A 21,275-nucleotide genomic window follows, 5' to 3' on the forward strand; every position below is an offset into this window, starting at 1 on the left:
AAACCCTTTAAAGGGGTTGTCCGGGTTCAGAGCTGAACCCAGACATAGCCTTATTTTCACCCAGGCAGCTCCCCATGAACCTAGCATCGGAGCATCTCATGCTCCGATGCGCTCCCTTGCCCTGCAACTTCAGCCCGGCAGTGTGTTCGGTGATGTCACTGGCTCTGATGGGCAGGCTTTAGCTCTGCCCTAGCAGTTTTACTAAATCCTGCCCACCGGGGTTCCTAGCAGCCCCATGGAGAGCCCCGGTATGTCACCGGATCTCCAAAAAAATGCCTTTGCCCAGCGTAATTTAGCGCAGGGCAAAGGAGAGCATCGGAGCATGAACTGCTCCGATGCTCCTGTCAGGGGGGCTGCCTGGGTGAAAATGGAGGGATGTCCGGGTTCAGCTCTGAACCCGGACAACCCCTTTAACGGCTCATGCACATGACCGCATGTATTTTGTGGTCTGCAAAAATACGGATGACGTCCATGTGCATTCATTATTTTGCAGAACGGAACAGCTGGCCCCTAATAGAACAGCACTATCCTTGGCCATAATGCGGACAATTATAGGACATGTTCTATTTTTTTGCAGAATGAAAATATGGACATACGGAATCGTAATGCACATGGAGTAACTTTCCGTTTTGTTTTTTTTGTGGACCCATTGAAATGAATGGTTCTGCATACGGTCCGCAAAAAAATGGGACGGACACAGACAGAAAATATGTTGGTGTGCAGGACTCCAGACCAAAACTTCTGAGGGAATCCTGTTTTTCTATACACCATTTTGATATCGAATTGCCACATATATAGTGCCTTGAAAAAGTATTCATACCCTTTTAACTTTTCCACACTTATTCAAATTACAACCACAAAGTTTTATTGAGATTTTATATGATAGGCCAACACAAAGTAGTAAGTATGTGTGAAGTGAAAAGAAAATGATACATGGTTTTCAAAAATTTTAATAAATAAAAATTTGAAAAGTGTGGTGTGCATTTGTATTTAGCCACTTGTACTCTGATACCCCTAAATAAAATCCAGTTGGGGCAAAGTATAAAGCGTTAGGTGTTTAGCGTAAGTGTTAGGTTTTAAAAATAAAAAATATTCCAAGCGTTGAACATCTCACAGGGCACTGTTCAACCCAATGGAAGGAGTATGGCACAAATGCAAACCTACCAAGACGTAGTCATTCCCCTAACCTGACAACCAGGCCAGGGGAGCACTAGTTAGAGAAGAAGCCAAAAGGCCCATGGTCATTCTGTCGGGAGAAAATGTCCACAGGACAACTATTAGTTGTGTACTCCACAAATCTGGCCTTTGTGGAAGAAATAATTTTTTTAAAGCAAGCCATAAGAAGTCCCGTTTGCCACATGCCATGTAGGGGACATAGCAAACGTGAAAGAAGGTGCTCTGGTCAGATGATACTAAGGCTACTTTCACACTAGCGTCGGGGCTCCGCTTGTAGGGTCTCACAAGCGGCCCCGAACGCATCCGTCCAGCTACCAATGCATTCTGAGTGGACGCGGACCCGCTCAGAATGCATCAGTCTGGCAGCATTCAGCCTCCGCTCAGCAGGTGGACACCTGAACGCTGCTTGCAGCGTTCGGGTGTCCGCCTGGCCGTGCGGAGGCAAACGAATCCGTCCAGACTTACAATGTAAGTCAATGGGGACGGATCCGTTTGAAGTTGACACCATATGGCTCAATTTTCAAACGGATCCGTCCCCCATTGACTTTCAATGTAAAGTCTGGACGGATCCGTCTGAACAACTTTCAGACTTAGAATTTTTTCTAAACTATAATGAACACGGATCCGTTCTGAACGCTAGTCTGAAAGTAGCCTTAGTTTGAACTTTTTGGCCTAAATGCAAAACGCTCTGTGTGATTGAAAACTGCACTTGAAACAAAAATGTGGTGGCAGCATCATGCTGTGGGGATGCTTTTCTTCAGCAGGGACAGAGTAGCTGGTTAGAGTTGATGGATGGAACTAAATATAGGAAAAAAACCTGGTAGAGGCTGGAAAAAACTTGTGTGGGGCAGAGGTTTACCTTCCAGCAGGACAACAACCCTAAACATAAAGCCAGAGCTACAATGGAATGGATTAGGGCAAAGCATATTCATGTGTTAGAATAGCCCAGTCAAAGTCCAGACCTAAATCCCATTGAGAATCTGTGGCAAGACTTAAATTGCTGTACAGATGCTCTCCATCCAATCTGACTGAGCTTGAGCTATTTTGAAAAATAGAAAGGGCAAAAATTTCAGCCTCCAGATGTGCAAAGCTGGTAGAGAAATACCCCAAAAGACTTGCAGCTTGATCCTACAAAGTATTGACTCAGGAAAGCTGAATACAAATGCACGCCACACTTTCCAGATTTTTATTTGTAAAGACATTTTGAAAACTATGTATAATTTTTCTCTTCACTTCACATGTACTGTACTTGCTACATTTTGTTGGTCTATCCCATAAAATACATTTAAGTTTTTGGGTGTAAAGTGGAAAACGTCAAGGGGTATGAATACTTTTACAAGGCACTGTACATGTTTTGTCTATTAACAAGTTCCAGACCCGGCCATTTACCCCCTTCCTGACCAGGCCTAATTTAGTAAATCTGACATGTCACTTTATGTGGTAATAACTTTGTAACACTTTTACTTATCCAAGTCATTCTGAGATTGTTTTCTCGTGACACATTGTACTTCATGATAGTCATAAATTTGAGTCAATATATTCACCTTTATGAAAAACTCAAATTTATCAAAAATTTTGAAAAATTCACTATTAAAAATTTCTATTTCTCTACTTTTTTTTTCCTTCCCTCAGTAGCGATGCATCTCTAATCCTTTCAAAATTTGAAAGAAAAAAATAATAAAATAAAAAAAAGAACAATAAAAATGGAGAGGGGAAGAGGGTCGATAGAAAAAAGTCTACCACCTCCAATCCCCCCCCCCCCAATATCCTAGAGCCTAGACTATTTCTCTTCGGAGTTTCTGTGGCCATTCTCATCTCTTGACCTTGTTCACCAGATGTAGCCACTCATTTAACTTTGGGGTGTTATGTGAAAACCAGACTCGAGTAATTAAGAGTTTGGCTAAAAACATAATTTTAGCCAACAAGATCCTTTGATACTTATGGCATTCTACCATAGATAAGTCACTCAATATCCAGCACTCGGGTGTAAGCGGGATTACTACTCATGAATTAAACCCCAATAGAGAGTGTTAGATTTGGACACAACCAGAAGATTTGCAGAAAATCCGCTCACTGTGAATTACACTGAGGGCAATTTGAAGATTCTCGTAGACCCCATTTATTAAGCCATATTGGCGTGATATATACTTAATGTATTATATTAAACCGTATCAATATATGATTAAAGTTGTGAGATACTAATTTTAAATTACTAAATATGTTTCCACAATCCTGTGTCATAACGATTGGGCAATGAATTGCCCATGCCCTCTGCCCCCGAGAAACCACCTTATCAAAAAGTGCCCTAATTAACAATTTATATAATTGGGAGATCTTGCCCTTACGGCTGGAGATTCCCAACACAATATTTAAAGGTGAAGAAGTGTCTATCTCCAAAAAAGAAACTTCTTTAACATTAAGGAGAATGGAACGGATCTGAAAATACCTAACCAGCCTAAATTATCTAAATTCCCTATTTGTGCCAAACTAACAAAAGGCAATACCTCTCCATTTTTCACTACCTGTGAGAGATACATAATATTACTTTTTTGCCAAAAACTATCCCCATGCAATTTATCAACCTCCTGTAAATAAAAATTATGCCAAAGAGGAGTGCACAAAAAAAGATCACTTTATCCCCATCCATCTTCTAATGGTGGTCCAAGATCTAGAGAATAAATTACCAGTCACTCTATACTCTTGTTCAGTATTAATTAATTGCCCAGATTCCAGTAGTGTAAATATATTATCAAATGGGGATCGTTTAACCAAGATCTTACACAAAGCACTTTTCTCCCAATGACAATATAACTAAAGCTGCCCGGCTATAAAGTATCCCTTGAAGTAGGGAAGATTCAACCCTCCCTGCTCCAACGGTTTATAAAAATTGTCTAATTTTAACCTCACTCGCTTTCTTCCCTAAAGTAGATCGTTAATCATCCTCTCAATGAGCTTAAAAAACTTGTCCTCGATCCAGACTGGGGAATTCCTGAGGGTATACAGAAGTTGGGGCAAAATCACCATCTTAGGGTCCATTCACACGTCCGTAATTTGGGTCCGCATTCGTTCCGCAATTTGCGGACCCATTCACTTTCAATGGGGCTGGAACGGATGCAAATCCACATTTCCTGGATCCGCATTTTCGGGATCCGCATCTGTTTTTTCGGGATCCGCAATTTCGTTCCTGAAAAAAATAGAACATGTCCTATTCTTGTCTGCAATTGCGGACCAGAAAAGGCATTTTCTATTATAGTGTCTGTGATGTGCGGATCCGCAAATTGCGGATCGCACATTGCAGGTGTCCGTGTTTTGCGGATCCGCAAAACACTTACGGACGTGTGAATGGACCCTTAATCAGACATTCTATCGTCTCTAGATAATGGTAGTCAAAGCCATATAGTAATTTTTTATCTCAACTTCCTTATCAATGGAATCAAGTTAGGCTGAATATAATCCTCAATCCTGGGCGATATCATCATACCAAGATGTTCCACTGAATCAACAGCCTTTAACCCCTTAGGGACTGGGCTCATTTTCACCTTAAGGACCAGGCCATTTTTTGCAAATCTGACCAGTGTCACTTTATGTGGTAATAACTTTAAAACGCTTTGACTTATCCAGGCCATTCTGAGATTGTTTTTTCGGTACATATTGTACTTCATGACACTGGTAAAATGGAGTCAAAAAATGTCATTTTTATTTATAAAAAAATTCCAAATTTACCAAACATTTTGAAAAATTAGCAAATTTCTATTTCTCTACTTTTATAATAGATAGTAATACGTCCAAAAATAGTTATTATTTTACATTCCCCATATGTCTACTTCATGTTTGGATCATTTTGGGAATTACATTTTATTTTTTGGGGACGTTACAAGGCTTAGAAGTTTAGAAGCAAAACTTGAAATTTTTCACAAATTTACAAAAACCCACTTTTTAAGGACCAGTTCAGGTCTGAAGTCACTTTGTGAGGCTTGCATAATAGAAACCACCCACAAATGACCCCATTATAGAAACTACACCCCTCAAGGTATTCAAAACTGATTTTACAAATGTCGTTAACCCTTTAGGTGTTCCACAAGAGTTATTGGCAAATGGAGATGAAATTTAAGAATTTAAATTTTTTGCCTAATTTTCCATTTTAATCCATTTTTTCCAGTAACAAAGCAAGGGTTAACAGCCAAACAAAACTCAATATTTATTGCCCCGATTCTGTAGTTTGCAGAAACACCCCATATGTGGCTGTAAAGTACTGTACGGGCACACAGTAGGGCGTAGAGGGAAAGGTGCGCCGTGTGGTTTTTGGAAGGCAGATTTTGCTGGGCTGGTTTATTTACACCATGTCCTATTTGAAGCCCCCCTAAAGTAGAAACTCCATAAAAGTGACCACATCTAAGAAACTCCACCCCTCAAGATATTCAAAACTGATTTTACAAACGTTGTTAACCCTTTAGGTGTTCCACAAGAGTTATTGGCAAATGGAGATGAAATTTAAGAATTAAAATTTTTTGGCAAATTTTCCATTTTAATCCTTTTTTTCCATTAACAAAGCAAGGGTTAACAGCCAAACAAAACTCAATATTTATTGCCCCGATTCTGTAGTTTGCAGAAACACCCCATATGTGGCCATAAAGTACTGTACGGGCACACGGTAGGGCGTAGAGGGAAGGGTGCGCCGTGTGGTTTTTGGAAGGCAGATTTTGCTGGACTGGTTTATTTACACCATGTTCCATTTGAAGCCCCCCTGATGCACCCCAAGAGTAGAAACTCCATAAAAGTGACCCCATTCTGAAAACTTTGGGATAAGGTGGCAGTTTTGTTGGGACTATTTTTAGGGTACATATGATTTTTGGTTGCTCTATATTACATTTTTGTGAGGCAAGGTTACCAAAAATAGAAATTCTGAAATTACATCTCCATTTGCCATAAACTGTTGTTTCTTAGATGGGTCACTTTTATGGAGTTTCTACTCTAGGGGTGCATCAGGGGTTGTTCAAATGGTACATAGTGCCAAAAGAAAGGCCATCAAAATCTGCCTTCCAGAAACCATACAGCGTTCCTTTCCTTCTGCGCCCTGCCGTTTGGTCATACAGCAGTTTACGACCACATATGGGGTGTTTCTCTAAACTGCAGAATCAGGGTAATAAATATAAAGTCTTGTTTGGCTGTTAGCCCTTGCTTTGTTACTGGAAAAAAAATAGTTTTGGCACAGTTTTTATTTTATTTTTTTGACCGTGTTTATCTGAAGGGTTAGGTCATGGGGTATTTTTATAGAGCAGATTCTTACGGACGCGGCAATACCTAATATGTCTACTTTTTTAACATGTATTTAGGTTTTACACTATATTATACTTTTATAAACAAAAAAACTAACATTTTAGTATCTCCATAGTCTAATAGTCAGTTTTTTTTTGTTTTTAGCCGATTATCTTTGGTAGGGGCTAATTTTTTGCGGGATGAGAAGACGGTTTTATTGGCACTATTTTGGGGGGCATATGACTTTTTGATCGCTTGCTATTACACTATTTGTGATTTAAGGTGACAAAAAAATTCTTTTTTTTACACCGCTTTTTTTTTTTTTGGCATATGACTTTTTGATCGTTTGCTTTATTTATTTATTTTTTTATTTTTTTACTGTGTTCATCTGAGGGGTTAGGTCATGGGGTATTTTTATAGAGCAGATTCTTACAGACGCGGTGATACCTAATATGTCAACTTTTTTATTAATTTTTTGTTTTACAAAATAATATTTTTGAAAAAAAAATTTTTTTTTTGTTTTAGTGTCTCAAGTCTGAGAATCGTTAATTTCTAACGATAATTTGTTTTCCCTTAGTCCTAACAGCAGCACAGATGGGGTTAACTGCCCCTGTGGACTGGTAGGACCGGCGGAATTTTAATGAGCCCAAGAACCAATAAACGATCTTCAGCTCCCTGAAAGGGAGGAGATCACCCCCCAGCCCACCGTGTTTTTAACAAGCATAACGTATCTAGGGTGGGATATTTGTGTGCTGCTGTTAGGACTAAGGGAAAACAAATTATCGTTAGAAATTAACGATTCCCTTACGTCCTACCAGCAGCACAGATGGGGAGATAGCAAGAAGAATCCCCTAGGGAGGGTCCTCATGCCTGGCAGAACTAAGAACAGTCTGCCCAAAAGCCGAAAACTCTGCCATCCTAGCATCTATCCTATAATGGGAGATGAAGGTTGACTCAGAGCTCCAGGAGGCCGCCTTACAGATCAACTCTAAGGGGAGAAGTCTTCTCTCCGCAACCGAGGTAGAGACCGCCCTGGTAGAATGGGCTCTCACAAACTCAGGAGGATCTAGGGATTGGGAGACGAAAGCTTCCCTAATGGCCTCCTTGATCCAGCGACTAATGGTAGCTTTAGACGCTTTACGACCTTTAGACTTACCGGCAAACAGGATAAGAAGATTCTCATCTATCCTGAACTCTCTAGATCTATCCACATAGATCTGGAGGCATCTTGAAATATCCAGCGGGTCTCTAGCTGGAGTATCAGAGGAGGAGGCTGTAAACAAAACTGGTAAAGAGATTACCTGATTGATATTTTGGAAGGTAGGCACCTTAGGCCTGAAGTATGGTAAAAACTTCATGAGTACTCTATCCTGTAAGAAAATAATGTACGGATGAATTGCAGAGAAAGCCTGCAATTCAGAGATTCTTTTGGCTGAAGCTATAGCCAGAAGAAAAACCATCTTTAAAGTAAAAAATTTGAAATCTACCTCCTCCAAAGGCTCGAAGGGGGGAGATGCTAGCCCCCTGAGCACTACTGAAAGATCCCACTGGGGGATAGGTTTCAGTATAGTAGGCTTTAGTCTTTCAGCTCCCTTCAGGAAGCGTTTAATGAGTGGGTCCCGAGAATGTGGCCTGTTGAGACAGGCCGAGATGGCACAAACCTGTACCTTCAAGGTAGCTGGAGATAGGCCTCTATCTAATCCATCTTGAAGAAATTGTAGTATCGCAGGAAGGGGAGGATATGCGGATGCCACCTGTCTGGAATCACACCATGCCACGAAGATTCTCATGATCCTGGAGTAGGCCTTCTTTGTAGACTCTGCTCGGGAATGCGACAAAGTTCTCAGGACCGACTCGGAAAGCCCTTCTATGTTGGGAAGGGACTGATCAACCTCCAGGCTGTCAGGTTGAACCTGTGCAGATCTGGGCAGAGGTGAGTGTCCCACGACACCAGGGTCTGCTCCGGGGGGAGTCTCCAGTATTGTCCCCGACTCATCTGAATGAGCTGGGTAAACCAGGATCTCCTGGGCCAAAACGGTATGATGGCTATTACCGAGGCCTGATCCTGACGGATTTTCATCAATACCCTCGGTATCATAGAAAACGGAGGGAAGATGTAAGCCAGCCTGAACCTCCACGGTATCGACAGAGCATCTATCGCCAGGGGGTTGTCTTCCCTGTACAGGGAACAGAACCTCAGCACCTTGGCGTTGAACCTGCTCGCCATGAGATCTACCTCTGGCATACCCCATCTGTGAACTAGCTGCCTGAAGATCTCCGGATGCAGAGACCACTCCATGGTCGGTAATCCTCGACTTAAGCGGTCCGCTATCATATTGAGGGAGCCTCGAATATGAACGGCAGATAGATGGGAAAGGTTCGTCTCTGCCCACCGGAGAATCAACCCGATCTCTGACAGAAAGGGCAATGATCTTGTGCCTCCCTGCTTGTTTATATAGAGAACCGCAGTCATATTGTCTGACTGGACTTTCACTGCTTTGCCCCGAATCTGAGGGGCGAAGTGAAGGAGGGCTAGCCGGATAGCTCGCATCTCGCGAAGATTGGAAGAAAGACGCCGCTCCAGGGGGGACCAAGATCCCTGTACTGGGGATCCGTCCAGGTGAGCGCCCCAGCCTACAAGGGACGCGTCTGTAGTCAATTTGACCCAAGCTGGTTGGGTCATAGACTTCCCTGCTGGTAGCTGAAACCACCATCTGAGGGAATTCCGGGTTTGACCGGACAGGGAGCACAGGGAATCTAGCCCCGTAGGGCTGCCGTTCCATAAGTGTAAGACCTCCGACTGAAGAGGACGGAGGTGCCATAGCGCCTAAGGGACTGCGTCCGCAGCCGCTGACATGAGCCCCAGCATCTTCATAAGAGTCCGGATAGAGACTCGACGAGGGACATAAAGGACCTTTGCCAGGTCCTGAATCCGCGCTTTCCTTTCTAGAGTCAACCGGAGGGACATCTCCACAGAGTCGACCACGAATCCTAAATAATGGATTGAAGTCGATGGGCTCACATTCGACTTCTGCCAGTTGATAATCCAGCCCAGGCGGAGGAGAAAGGAAATTGCGATCTGAAGATGGTGGGTAAGGATCGAAACTGAGGAGGCTATGAAAAGCCAATCGTCCAGATAAGGAATAATAGTCAGTCCTTGAAGTCTCAAAGCTGCCACCACCGACACCACCACCTTGGTGAAGATAAGGGGGGCAGAAGAGATTCCGAAGGGAAGCGCGGCGAACTGAAAGTGCCTGCGAACCCCTGAAATCTGGACCGCGATCCTGAGGAGTTTCCGGGAAGCGGAATGGATCGGAATGTGAAGATACGCATCTTTGAGGTCCAGAGTAGCCATGACATCCCCGAGGTTGAGGATATGGCTGACTGACCTTATGGTTTCCATGCGAAACCTTGTTTTCCTTATAAATCGATTGAGAAATCTCAGGTCGATGATCATCCGGAGATCTCCCGTCTTTTTGGGGACCAGGAACACTGGTGAATAAATCCCTAGGCCCCTCTCCCCTGCCGGCACCTCCTCTAGGGCTCCCTTGGAGATATAGTCCTGAATGTAAGATTCTAGGACCACTTGTTTGGCAGACCCAAAGTTTCGTGTGGCGATGAATCTCTCTGGGGGGAGAGAGATAAGATCTACCCGGTACCCGACGGAAACTATGTCCTGGACCCAGGGGTCTGCAATCAACCGGCTCCAAGAGTCTTTGAAATGGGTAAGACGGCCCCCCACGGGAATCTGGGGGAGGGGTACGGGAAAATCTAGAGGAGACACTGCAGGGGCAGCAGGGCTTATCCAAGAGCCTCGAAGAGGCCCATAGTCGGGAGGGTTTTGCCTCCCTGGTGGGTTTGCGGGAGCGTCTCGAATATTTACGAGACGGCCCCCCCCCCCAATCTCTGCGCCTAGACTGCTGCCCTGGACGACCTCCGCCTTTCTTCTCTTGTCTGGGGCGTCCCCGAAAGGGCTGCTGGGGGAGGCTCTTTCCCTTTTTATCGGAGAGCCCCTCCATTATCTTGTCCAATTCGGACCCGAATAGCCTATCCGGTTCGAAGGGAAGCCCACAAAGATTGAACTTGGACGCGTTGTCTGCTATCCAAGGTTTCAGCCAAAGTGGTCTGCGGGCAGCTGAAACTAGGGCCATAGTTTTGGCGGCCAGCTTCAGCTGCATCTGGGTGGAATCGACCAGAAAGTCCATAGCCAGATTGGCTGACTTGAAGGCTGCCAGGATATCATCTCTTGATACGCTCTGGTCCACGTCCGTCTGGATTTGGTTGAGCTTAGAGCGTAAATAGGCGGCTACCTCAGTGGCCGCAATTGAAGTTGATGCGGAGGCAGCAGCCGCCGCGTAACTCCTTCTAAGGGTGCACTCTGCCCTCCGGTCTAGAGGGTCCTGCAGACTAGACCCATCGTCTGCAGGGACTAGAGTGCGCCGGGACAACTTGGCTATAGCCATGTCCACCTTGGGAACGGAACCCCACGATTCCACCAAGGGTTTAGCCATCGGGTACATCAGTTTGAATTTTCTGGTGAGAACTGGACCTTTCTCAGGCTTTCTCCATTCTGTGTGCATCACAGAGAGAAGGGTCTCATCCGCTCTAAAGACATGCTGTGTCCGTCCGGCGGGATCGGAGGACTCCCCCATGTCAACATCCTGGTCCCCCGACCTGATGGACTTGAGTAACTTCTGCGTCTTTTCTGGAGGGAAAAAGCAAGAAGTAAATTCTTCTTCCTCAGAAGAAGATCCTACAGAACAGGGGGTAGGTCTTTCGACCGGTGCGACCACATCCATGGGAGTCTGAGAGGGTCCTGGTAGCCTCTCATTAAGCAGCCGCACCACTCCCTTAATGGAATCATCCACGTATGTCTTCGTCCCCTGAAACATTTCCTGCATCGTGGGTTCCGTGGATGCCGTGCGACAACTCTCACATCTGGAGTAAGGACAGCTGTCGTCTAAGGGTGTGTTACATTCGTAACACGCCAGATGCTTCCTCTTGGCCCCAGCCTTTCGCTGATCCGGATCCTTAGGGGAAGCCATAGTCTGTAATTAGAAAGAACACAGGTCATAACACCTACAAATTTACCTGGAGGTGGTGAAACAAGACCTTATGGGGGCCCACCAGCACTAGAAGAAATCAGAGCTGTAAAAGAGGAAAGCACAAACCCAAGCCAAGCAATACAAGAATATCTCAAGGCACAGGGAACTCTGGAGCTAGCTTGTGAAAGCGATGCAACCAGAGCACTGACTGACTGGCGGGGCCTCAATCGTAACTAGCCCAGAGATATAACAGAGCCTATACAGGCTCAGCTTGCCCTAAATGTCTCCCCCAACTAATCCTGGATCCCAGGATGTTTATGGGGAGACAGTTGTAATAGAAGTGGTGAGGTTTAAACCCTCACTGCATCGCTACGAAAAACCGGAAGTGACGTAGCGCACCTAGTGCGCGTCACTTCCGGAAGATGGCGCCCATAGCGCCGCACACATGCGGCAATTAAAGGACGGGATACCGCAGCTGAGTTGGAGGAAGAGGGGAGGGGACACCCCTCTCCCCGACGGTACCCCAGAGACAAAAATCGCCGCGATCAGGCCTATGATAAAGGCACTGAGAGGCCAAGAAGGGTCAAACTTTTTAGATCAAGGAAAAAAGAGCCCCTAGCACTCTTCAGCTCCCTGAGGGGGAGCGACACGCCAGTCCACCTGTCCAGAGGACAGAAAAAAACACGGTGGGCTGGGGGGTGATCTCCTCCCTTTCAGGGAGCTGAAGATCGTTTATTGGTTCTTGGGCTCATTAAAATTCCGCCGGTCCTACCAGTCCACAGGGGCAGTTAACCCCATCTGTGCTGCTGGTAGGACGTAAGGGAACCATAGTTTTTTTTTCTGATTGTCAGTGGCTAAATGGAATTAAAATTGGGGAAGGGGATTATAAATTTAGTACTCCATGGAAGTGTGGTACTCCCTGAAGCAACCAATAATGCAGAGGCCCGGATGATCGGGGCACGTGTCACGCTGAGTGGTGGTGTCCTTCCGTATCTTCCTCCTGTGACCCACTCTGCACCTTTTTTGGGTCTGTCCCTTCTTTCCAGTATGGGGGACCACACCTGGAAAGTGTTGGCCAGGGACGATCTGGGCGCCTCCAGTTCCGAGGTACTCCGGCCTGCTCTTTCCCGGTCAGAAAAAATCAGGGCCTTGAGGACTGCCTCATAGAACTGCAGGAATTTCCCTGTGTTGCCAGCACTCCGGGACAGCACAAAAGAGTTGTACAAGGCAACCTGTACCAAGTAGACCGCAACTTTTTTGTACCGTGCCCGGGTTTTGCGCATGACATTATATGGCTTGAGGACTTGATCAGAGAGATGAACTCCTCCCATATACTGATTGTAGTCGACGATACAATCGGGCTTGAGGACCGTTGCTGCCAGGGGCGGACACAAGCCGGTGCAGCCGGTTCAGCTGCACAGGGGCCCGGCGTGTGAGGGGGCCCATTCATACTAGTGAGCGCTTCTGGAAGCGCTCACTAGTATCATACTAGTAAGCGCATCCAGAAGCGCTCACTAGTATGCAAGAGATCGGCGCTTGCTTACTTACCCTTGCGGCGCTGGTCTCCTCCAGCCTGACTGCGTACAGCGCGCACTATGACCTGACACTGTACGCAGTCAGGTCACGTGTGCAGCGCGGGCTGTTGGAGACAGGACAGGGAGAGCAGGAGAGGTAAGTTTTAATTATTTATTTTAGTCTGATATCATGGGGCCCTGGGGTCTGTCACATTATGGGGGGCCTGAAATAAGCATATGGGGGTGCCTGACTCTGGGGGTCCGACTCCTGACTGAGCAGGGGGGGGGGGTGCGCCTGAATGAGCATATGGGGGGGCTGAATAAATAACTGATATTGGGGGGCGGCTGAATAAATAAATAACTGATATTGGGGGGGCTGAGCAACTGACATATGGGGAACGGGCTGAATAAATAAACAACTGATATTGGGGGGGTCCTCCTGAGTAACTGATATGGGGGGGGTCCTGGTCAACTGGCATATGGGGGGGGGGGTCTGTGCAACTGATATGTGGGTGTTAATGGGCATCTGATAGGGGGGGTCCTGAGCAACAGATATGGGGGCCTATCTGAGCAAGTGACATATGTGGGGGCCTGCCTATTTGATATACTGTAATATGAAAAATAACTGTTTTATATACTGGCACACATGGGCACTATGGAGGGGGGGAGAAATATGAGGGGCCCTATCTTATATACTGGAACACATGGGGGGCACTATGGAAAGGAAGGAGCACTATGGGGACCCTATCTTATATGCTGGCACACATAGGGGGCACTATGGAGAAGGGGGGAAAGTAGCACTATGGGGGCATCTTCTGGGGCCCTATCTTATACACTGGCAGACATGGGGGGCACAATGGAGGGGAGGAGCACTTTGAGGGCCCTATCTTATATACTAGCACACATGGGGGGCACTATGGAGAAGGGGGAGCACTATGGGGGCATCTACTGGGGACCCCATCTTATATACTGGCCCACATGGGGGGCACTATGGAGAAGGGAGGAGAGGAGCACTATTGGGGTCATTATATAGGGAAATTATACTGGCACACATTATGGGGGCATTTTATTATGGCACATTGTCAGGCACCATGGGGATGAGGGGAGGCGCACTATTGGGGCACGATATAGGAGTATTTTATACTGCCGGAAATTATAGGGCACTATGGGGACCTTGTCTCAACTGGGGGCACTAAAAGTTTTTTTGGGCACACAGTAAAGGGCATTGGCACACATTATGAAGGTACTATGGGACATTGGCTCTACAGGGGGCACTAATAGGAGGTATTTCTTATACTGCCACACAACAGGGCACTTTTATTTTTACTGTAACACATTATAAAGAGAATTATTACTACCGGGGGCATTATGGTGGGCTTTATTACAGTTGAGGGACTATGAGGAACTTGAATACTAGTATGAGCACTATGGGAGTATTACTTCTGGGACACAGTGGGGATTTTATTACTGTAGGGGCACTAGTACTACTACGTGTTGTCTGGTAGATAATTATTTCTATTGGTGGGACTTTGGGGAGCACTGTTACTGTAGGGGGCACCCTGGCACGATATCAGCTTAGCACAATTATTTTTGGGGAACATTATGTTCACACTATTAGTGTCAGGGACACTGTTTTCTAGGCACAGTTATTTTTTAGGACACTGTGTGCCAATAATTATTGAAGGGGAACTATCTGTGTGTAACCTGTATAGGGAGCACAGTGGGCACAGTATTGGGGGTGGCAGGATGGGATGTTCAGAAGGTGGGAGGATGATGGAAAAGTAGGAAACTAAGATGTCTGTCTTTCAAACTCTGCAGAGAGAAGAGATGGCTGAAAAATCATCATGGCGGTCTGGTCTGAAAGGAGAAGATGAGGACAGAGAACATCTACATCAAAGGAGACATCACTGGATGTACGAGGTATGTGGACCTGTATTGGGCTACTTTCACATCTGTGTTAGTGATTCTGGTAGGCTGTTCCAGCAGAGAACAGCCTGCTGGAATTCACTGGATCCGGCACTGGTGGATGCAGACAGAATGGGGTACGGCAGAGAGGGGAGTGTGTGTGCGCGGAAATCTTTATTTGGTGTGCGTGTGTGTGGAGGCACGGGTGTTCACGTACTTACCCTAAACCTAACAGAGAAAAAAAAACTCCCGGACACAGAAAGGAGGAGGAGAGGAGCGCTGCAACAATTTGAACCGCCCGTCTGCCCCTCCAGCCAATCAGAGCCGATCCTGAGAGGTGATGTCAGAAGTGAACGGCGCAGGTGCGGGATTTCGTCAACGATGCGGTGGACTGTGGCATCAATCAAGAGGAGCTAGGCGGGCAGAACAGGGGACCTGGGCGGGATAAAGTGTGAGTAGACGGAGCCTCGAGGTGCTGATTTTACGCCCACATAGCACCTAGAGGCTCATTAGCATATAATAAAAGTGCTTTTTTTTACAAAAACGGCTGCAGTGACAAATGTTAGAAGCATACTGTTATGTAGTGCTGACATTAGCGCATCGCTAATGTCAGTCAGCTACATAACAGTATGTCTGGTGGTAGAAACCCTTTAATCATTCACAGGCAGAAAAAAAAAAATTTTCCCCAAAACACGTAAAACACCTCTAAACCCCACATATCCCCATAATTTATACATCCATTGATAGCTCTGATCTGGGTGAACAACATATCCAAAAATCACCCAGATCCGAGCAGGGGTTCCCGAATTCCATGGAAGTCACATTTGGCCGACCGCAAGCATGGCTTTCCTGCCCAAAACAGTTCCACAAATTTAGGCTGTGTGGCCGGTCTACCTTCTCCTTCAAAGTTAGTATATGGGCCATAATCCTGAGGCAAGAGGCTGGCAAACAGGCCCCTCCAAAACACAGTGGCGAGGTTATTTTCGCCACACATCTCCCCCTCCCAGGGAAGACTAACCAGATACCTGACCTCACGCCGGTCGCTTCCTGAGTTAGTCTGGCAGCCCACCCACAACCAAATACTGGACCTGTTGAATTTGGTAGCCTGTCTCTGTCCAGTGAGTCCACCAAGGTTGTGTTGGTAACTGGTACTCGTGGTCTCTGTGTTGCTCCCTGGCTTGGAGTGGAGGTTGCTTTGTGGGCAGGGATCAGCGGTACTCTGCCCTGGTGCCAGCGCATCAGCTAGGCTAGTCTGTGGGGAGTCAGCCTCTGGACAAGAGGATAGGGGAGGGCAGACGCCAACTGCACTCTGCCCAGATGCCAGCTCTTCCGCTGGGGTAGCCTGTGGGGAGTCAGCCTCTGGACAAGAGGATAGGGGAGGGCAGAGGCCAGCTCTTCCGCTGGGGTAGCCTGTGGGGATTCAGCCTCAGGACAAGAGGATATGGGAGGGCAGAGGCCAACTGTGCTCTTCCCAGATGCCAGCTCTTCCGCTGGGGTAGCCTGTGGGGAGTCAGCCTCTGGACAAGAGGATATGGGAGGGCAGAGGCCAACTGCACTCTGCCCAGATGCCAGCTCTTCCGCTGGGGTAGCCTGTAGGGAGTCAGCCTCTGGACAAGAGGATAGGGGAGGGCAGAGGCCTACTGCTCTCTGCCAAGATGCCAGCTCTTCCGCTGGGGTAGCCTGTGGGGAGTCAGTCTCTGGACAAGAGAATAGGGGAGGGCAGAGGCCAACTGCACTCTGACCAGATGCCAGCTCTTCCGCTGGGGTAGCCTGTGGGGAGTCAGCCTCTGGACAAGAGGATAGGGGAGGGAAGAGGCCAACTGTGCTCTTCCCAGATGCCAGCTCTTCCGCTGGGATGGGGTCAGGGAATCCTACCCCCAGGACTTTGTTGCGGATCAGCTGTGGAGAGGAAGGATCGCTTACCTCCTCCTCCTGGCATTCCTGCGATGTTGGTGGGGGATCTGTACCGGCTGTCCAGCATCCTGGTAGGCCTGGTGCAGAGAATGCAGTCCCATCTGCACCATCGGAGTTAGGGGTGCTGTCCCCCTGTGGTTAGGGAGAGAGACCGGTTGTCTCCTCTCCCTTCAAGGTACACTGCCGCTGGGGAATGGAGAAGATGCTCTTCTCTTCCTGCAAAACATACTGCCGCTGGGGAGCAGGGCCGACTGTCCCTACTCCCTGAAAATCCGGCTGCCGTTGGGGATCTGGGCCGACTGCCCAGCATCCCTGTAGGGCCGGTGGAGAGACCTCGGTCCCATCTCCACCTGCCATATGGGGTTCCCCCCAGGACCAGTCTATAAGGTCCCCTACCTCCGCAGCTGGTACTGAAGCAGGGGATACGTCAGTCGGGTCTTCCCAGCTGTAGGATTGTAGGTCTGGGACTGCCACCCAGCTCTCCGGCAGTGTATATTGGGGCCGAATTGAGCTGAGGAAGTATTGGTAATCCTGCTCCAGCTCCCACTCCATTGTCACTAGAGATACCAGGTCTTGTCTCACCTCTCTCGCTGTAGCCCAATCATGCATAGCCTCCCTGTAGTCATAGATATCCTAGAACCGGGACTCTCCAGCATCTCCGAACTCCGGTTCTGCGAAGGACTCAAACAACAGGCCAGGGCCATCATAATCCTCACCCTCGGGTCTGTCGTGCTCAGCCATCCAGGGGGAGTGCCGAATCACATACCACCAGAGTGCCTGGTAGGCGTCGTCTAGCCAAAGCTCCTTCCATACCAGGCTCTCGAGTTCTGTCACCCACTCATCCAGGGGCTGCTCTCCCAGAAGGGGCATTCGCAGTGCCACTCGCATCCGCAACTGCTGCTCCTCACTGGGGAGACTCTTGTCCCGCCGACGCTGTACATCTTCCAGGGCCTCGTGCAAGACGCCTTTCCGGACTGCATCCCTCCAGTCCGGGTAATCCTCCTCCTCGTAGTGGAACGCTGTCCGAAGACTAGCCGATTCCATCCTGCTGTAGCCAGGGGCGCTGTACGGATACTAGCGTTGCCCTCAATATACTCCACAAACGGTGTCTCCGAGCTGCTTCTCCTCACACTAGGATGCCATCCCACTGCTGCCACCACTGTAACGGATCTCCTGGCACCCCGACTGGGTACCCCCGTTGATGGATGCTCCTAGCGCTTCCCGAGGACTCCAAGCAGTCCATTCGACACCAAAACCACCACAAGAACAAGGAACAGGAACAGCTCTTACAAGAGCTAGTAGTTATAGCCAGGGGAGTATAGCAAATCTTCAGTGTATAGCAATCCCCAGTGTCGATCAGTTACCCAAACACCAGCCTCAACATGATGAAGGGTAAAACAGGAACTCTTTATTGAACACACAGGCATTGACTTATTTACACATTTTCCAACAAGGGTACCACCTGGGTACCACCTGGGAGTTGAGCGGACACCTGGATGTTCGGGTTCGGCAGGTTCGGCCGAACTTGAAAAAAAGTTCGGGTTCGGGACCCGAACTTGACCTGAACTTGACCCCGAACCCCATTGAAGTCAATGGGGACCCGAACTTTTGGGCACTAAAATGGCTCTAAAATAGTCCTGGAAAGGGCTAGAGGGCTGCAAAAGGCATCAAAATGTGCTTAAGACCAGGGCAACTGTTCTGCAAACAAATGTGGATAGGGAAATGACTTAAAATAACATAAAATACAGAAAAATTAAAAATAACAATCTGGATCTAGGAGTAGGAGGTTGAGGAGGCGGTGGATGGGAGGATGTGGCGGTGTAGGTTGACGTGGCGGTGTAGGTGGAAGCGGCGGTGAAGGAGGAATAGGTAGCCAACACTGATTTGTGTTTTTTTTTATTTTTCAATTGGGGTATCCCCCAAAATATTGGGACATATAACAAAATAAAACAAAGAATAAGTGCACTTGAGTACAAGAATGGATGGTTGAGGCTGGTATAAATGTCTATTCTGCACAAGATACGGACAAGTCCTGTGGGATCCATGCCTGGTTCATTTTAATAAACGTAAGTTTGTCCACATTGGCTGCGGCCTGTGATAATGCTCTCTGCCGTGCTAAACACACATTCACACTATACACTGGCTGCAGGGCAGGTCAGCACCTCCAAGGCTGACAAAGCTTTTCCACATTTTGGCCATGCTAACCCTGCCTTCTCAGGTTTGTTGGCGAACTCTTTCTCCTCCTCTGCCTTCGCCTTGTGCTTCCACTGTGCCCCCGCTGTCAGGTGGGAATGCTATCATCAGCGTGCGCTTGTAGTCGCGCATCTCCCGATCAGTAACAGATGTTTTCACTAAATTTAGTTCCCTGTCAGCAATGCAGAGCAGGGGTTCATTCACAGCAAAAGGGGGTTCATGTCACCAAGCAATAGAACAGAGGATTTTGAGAGATTTAGGCCCCTGTCACCCAGGCACAGCAGGGGTTCATTCACGGCAAAAGAAGGATCATGTCACCCAGCAATAGAACAGAGGATTTTGAGAGATTTAGGCCCCTGTCACCCAGGCACAGCAGGGGTTCATTCACGGCAAAAGGGGGTTCATGTCACCCAGCAATAGAACAGAGGATTTTGAGAGATTTAGGCCCCTGTCACTAAGGCACAGCAGGGGTTCATTCACGGCAAAAGGGGGTTCATGTCACCCAGCAATACAACAGAGGATTTTGAGAGATTTAGGCCCCTGTCACCCAGGCACAGCAGGGGTTTGTATATGCCAAAAATGGTAAAATGTCACCCGACAATTGAAAATAAGAATTTTTTCAATTTAGGGCACTAAAATTGGCACTTTTTGGAATTAAAATGGCTCTAAAATAGTCCTTGAAAAGACTAGAGGGATGTAAAAGAGAGTAAAATGTGCTTAAGAGTATGGCAACTGCTCTGCAAACAAATGTGGATAGGGAAATAACTTAAAATGAAATAAAATAACTAAAAATTACAAATTATTAACCTGCAACTCAGAGAAGGAGCTGGATATAGAGTTGGAGGTTGAGGAGGCGGTGAATGTGGTGTTGTAGGTGGAGGCAGCAATGGAGGAGGAGGAGGTAGCCAACAATGTTTTTGTTTTTTGTTTTCTTGGGGTAGGTAGCCCCCAAAATATTGGGACAAATAAAAAAAAAGAAAACAAAGAATCATTTAGGCCATAAATACGGCTTTAGCATACTGGGGTGAAAAAAAGCCTCTGATATACTGCACATCTGGGATTACAGCTTTTTGGTTAGGGTGAAAAAACCCTCTAATATACTGCACATCTGGGATTAGACAAGCATAAGTGACTGTCACATTTAGGCCAGAAATACGGCTTTTTAGTTACTGGGATGAAAAAACCCTCTAATATACTGCACATCTGGGATTACACGTGCATAAGTGACTGTCACATTTAGGCCAGAAATATGGCTTTTTGGTTACTGGGGTGAAAAAACCCTCTAATATACTGCACATCTGGGATTAGATAAGCATAAGTGACTGTCACATTTAGAACAGAAATACAGCTTTTTGGTTAGGGTGAAAAAACCCTCTAATATACTGCACATCTGGGATTAAACGTGCATAAGTGACTGTCACATTTAGGCCAGAAATATGGCTTTTTGGTTACCGGGGTGAAAAAACCCTCTAATATACTGCACATCTGGGATTAGACAAGCATAAGTGACTGTCACATTTAGAACAGAAATACAGCTTTTTGGTTAGGGTGAAAATAACATCTAATATACTGCACATCTGGGATTAGACAAGCATAAGTCACATTTAGGCCATAAATACGGCTTTTTGGTTACTATCGTTGCATAAAATGGCAGCCGATTATGTATTGATATTGACTAACTGAAGAAAAAAAAGTTCGCTTTCAGCAGTAGTTGGCTCAGGGCAGGCTTAAAAAAATTGTGCACTGCACCCACAAAACACTTTTGCTGTAGATCGCTGAGTACAAAAAACTGTTCTTGATAAGATTTCTCCCTGATCTCTTCCTCACTGCAGCTGTAGCCTCTCCCTACACTAACCCGAGCAGAGTGATGGGCAGCGCTACGTGACTCCTGCTTAAATAGAGGCTGGGTCACATGCTGCAGTTGGCCAATCACAGCCATGCCAATAGTAGGCATGGCTGTGATGGCCTTTTGGGGCAAGTAGTATGACGCTTGTTGATTGGCTGCTGTGCAGCCTTTCAAAAAGCGCCATAAAAATTGCCAAACACCGAACCCGAACTTTTACGTAAATGTTCGGGTCCGGGTGCCGAAAACCCTAAAGTTCGGTACGAACCCGAACTTTACAGTTCGGGTTCGCTCAACTCTAATAGCAGTCAATCCTTTACAGTTTTACAGTTTAAACACAAAAACTATACATTCAACAAACACAATGGCATCGTCTGTAACGCAATTAACAAACACAATGGCATTGCCTGTGACGCACTCAATAACAGA

The sequence above is a fragment of the Bufo bufo genome, chromosome 2 (assembly GCF_905171765.1).
Source record: "Bufo bufo chromosome 2, aBufBuf1.1, whole genome shotgun sequence".
NCBI classification, from domain to species: Eukaryota; Metazoa; Chordata; class Amphibia; order Anura; family Bufonidae; genus Bufo; species Bufo bufo.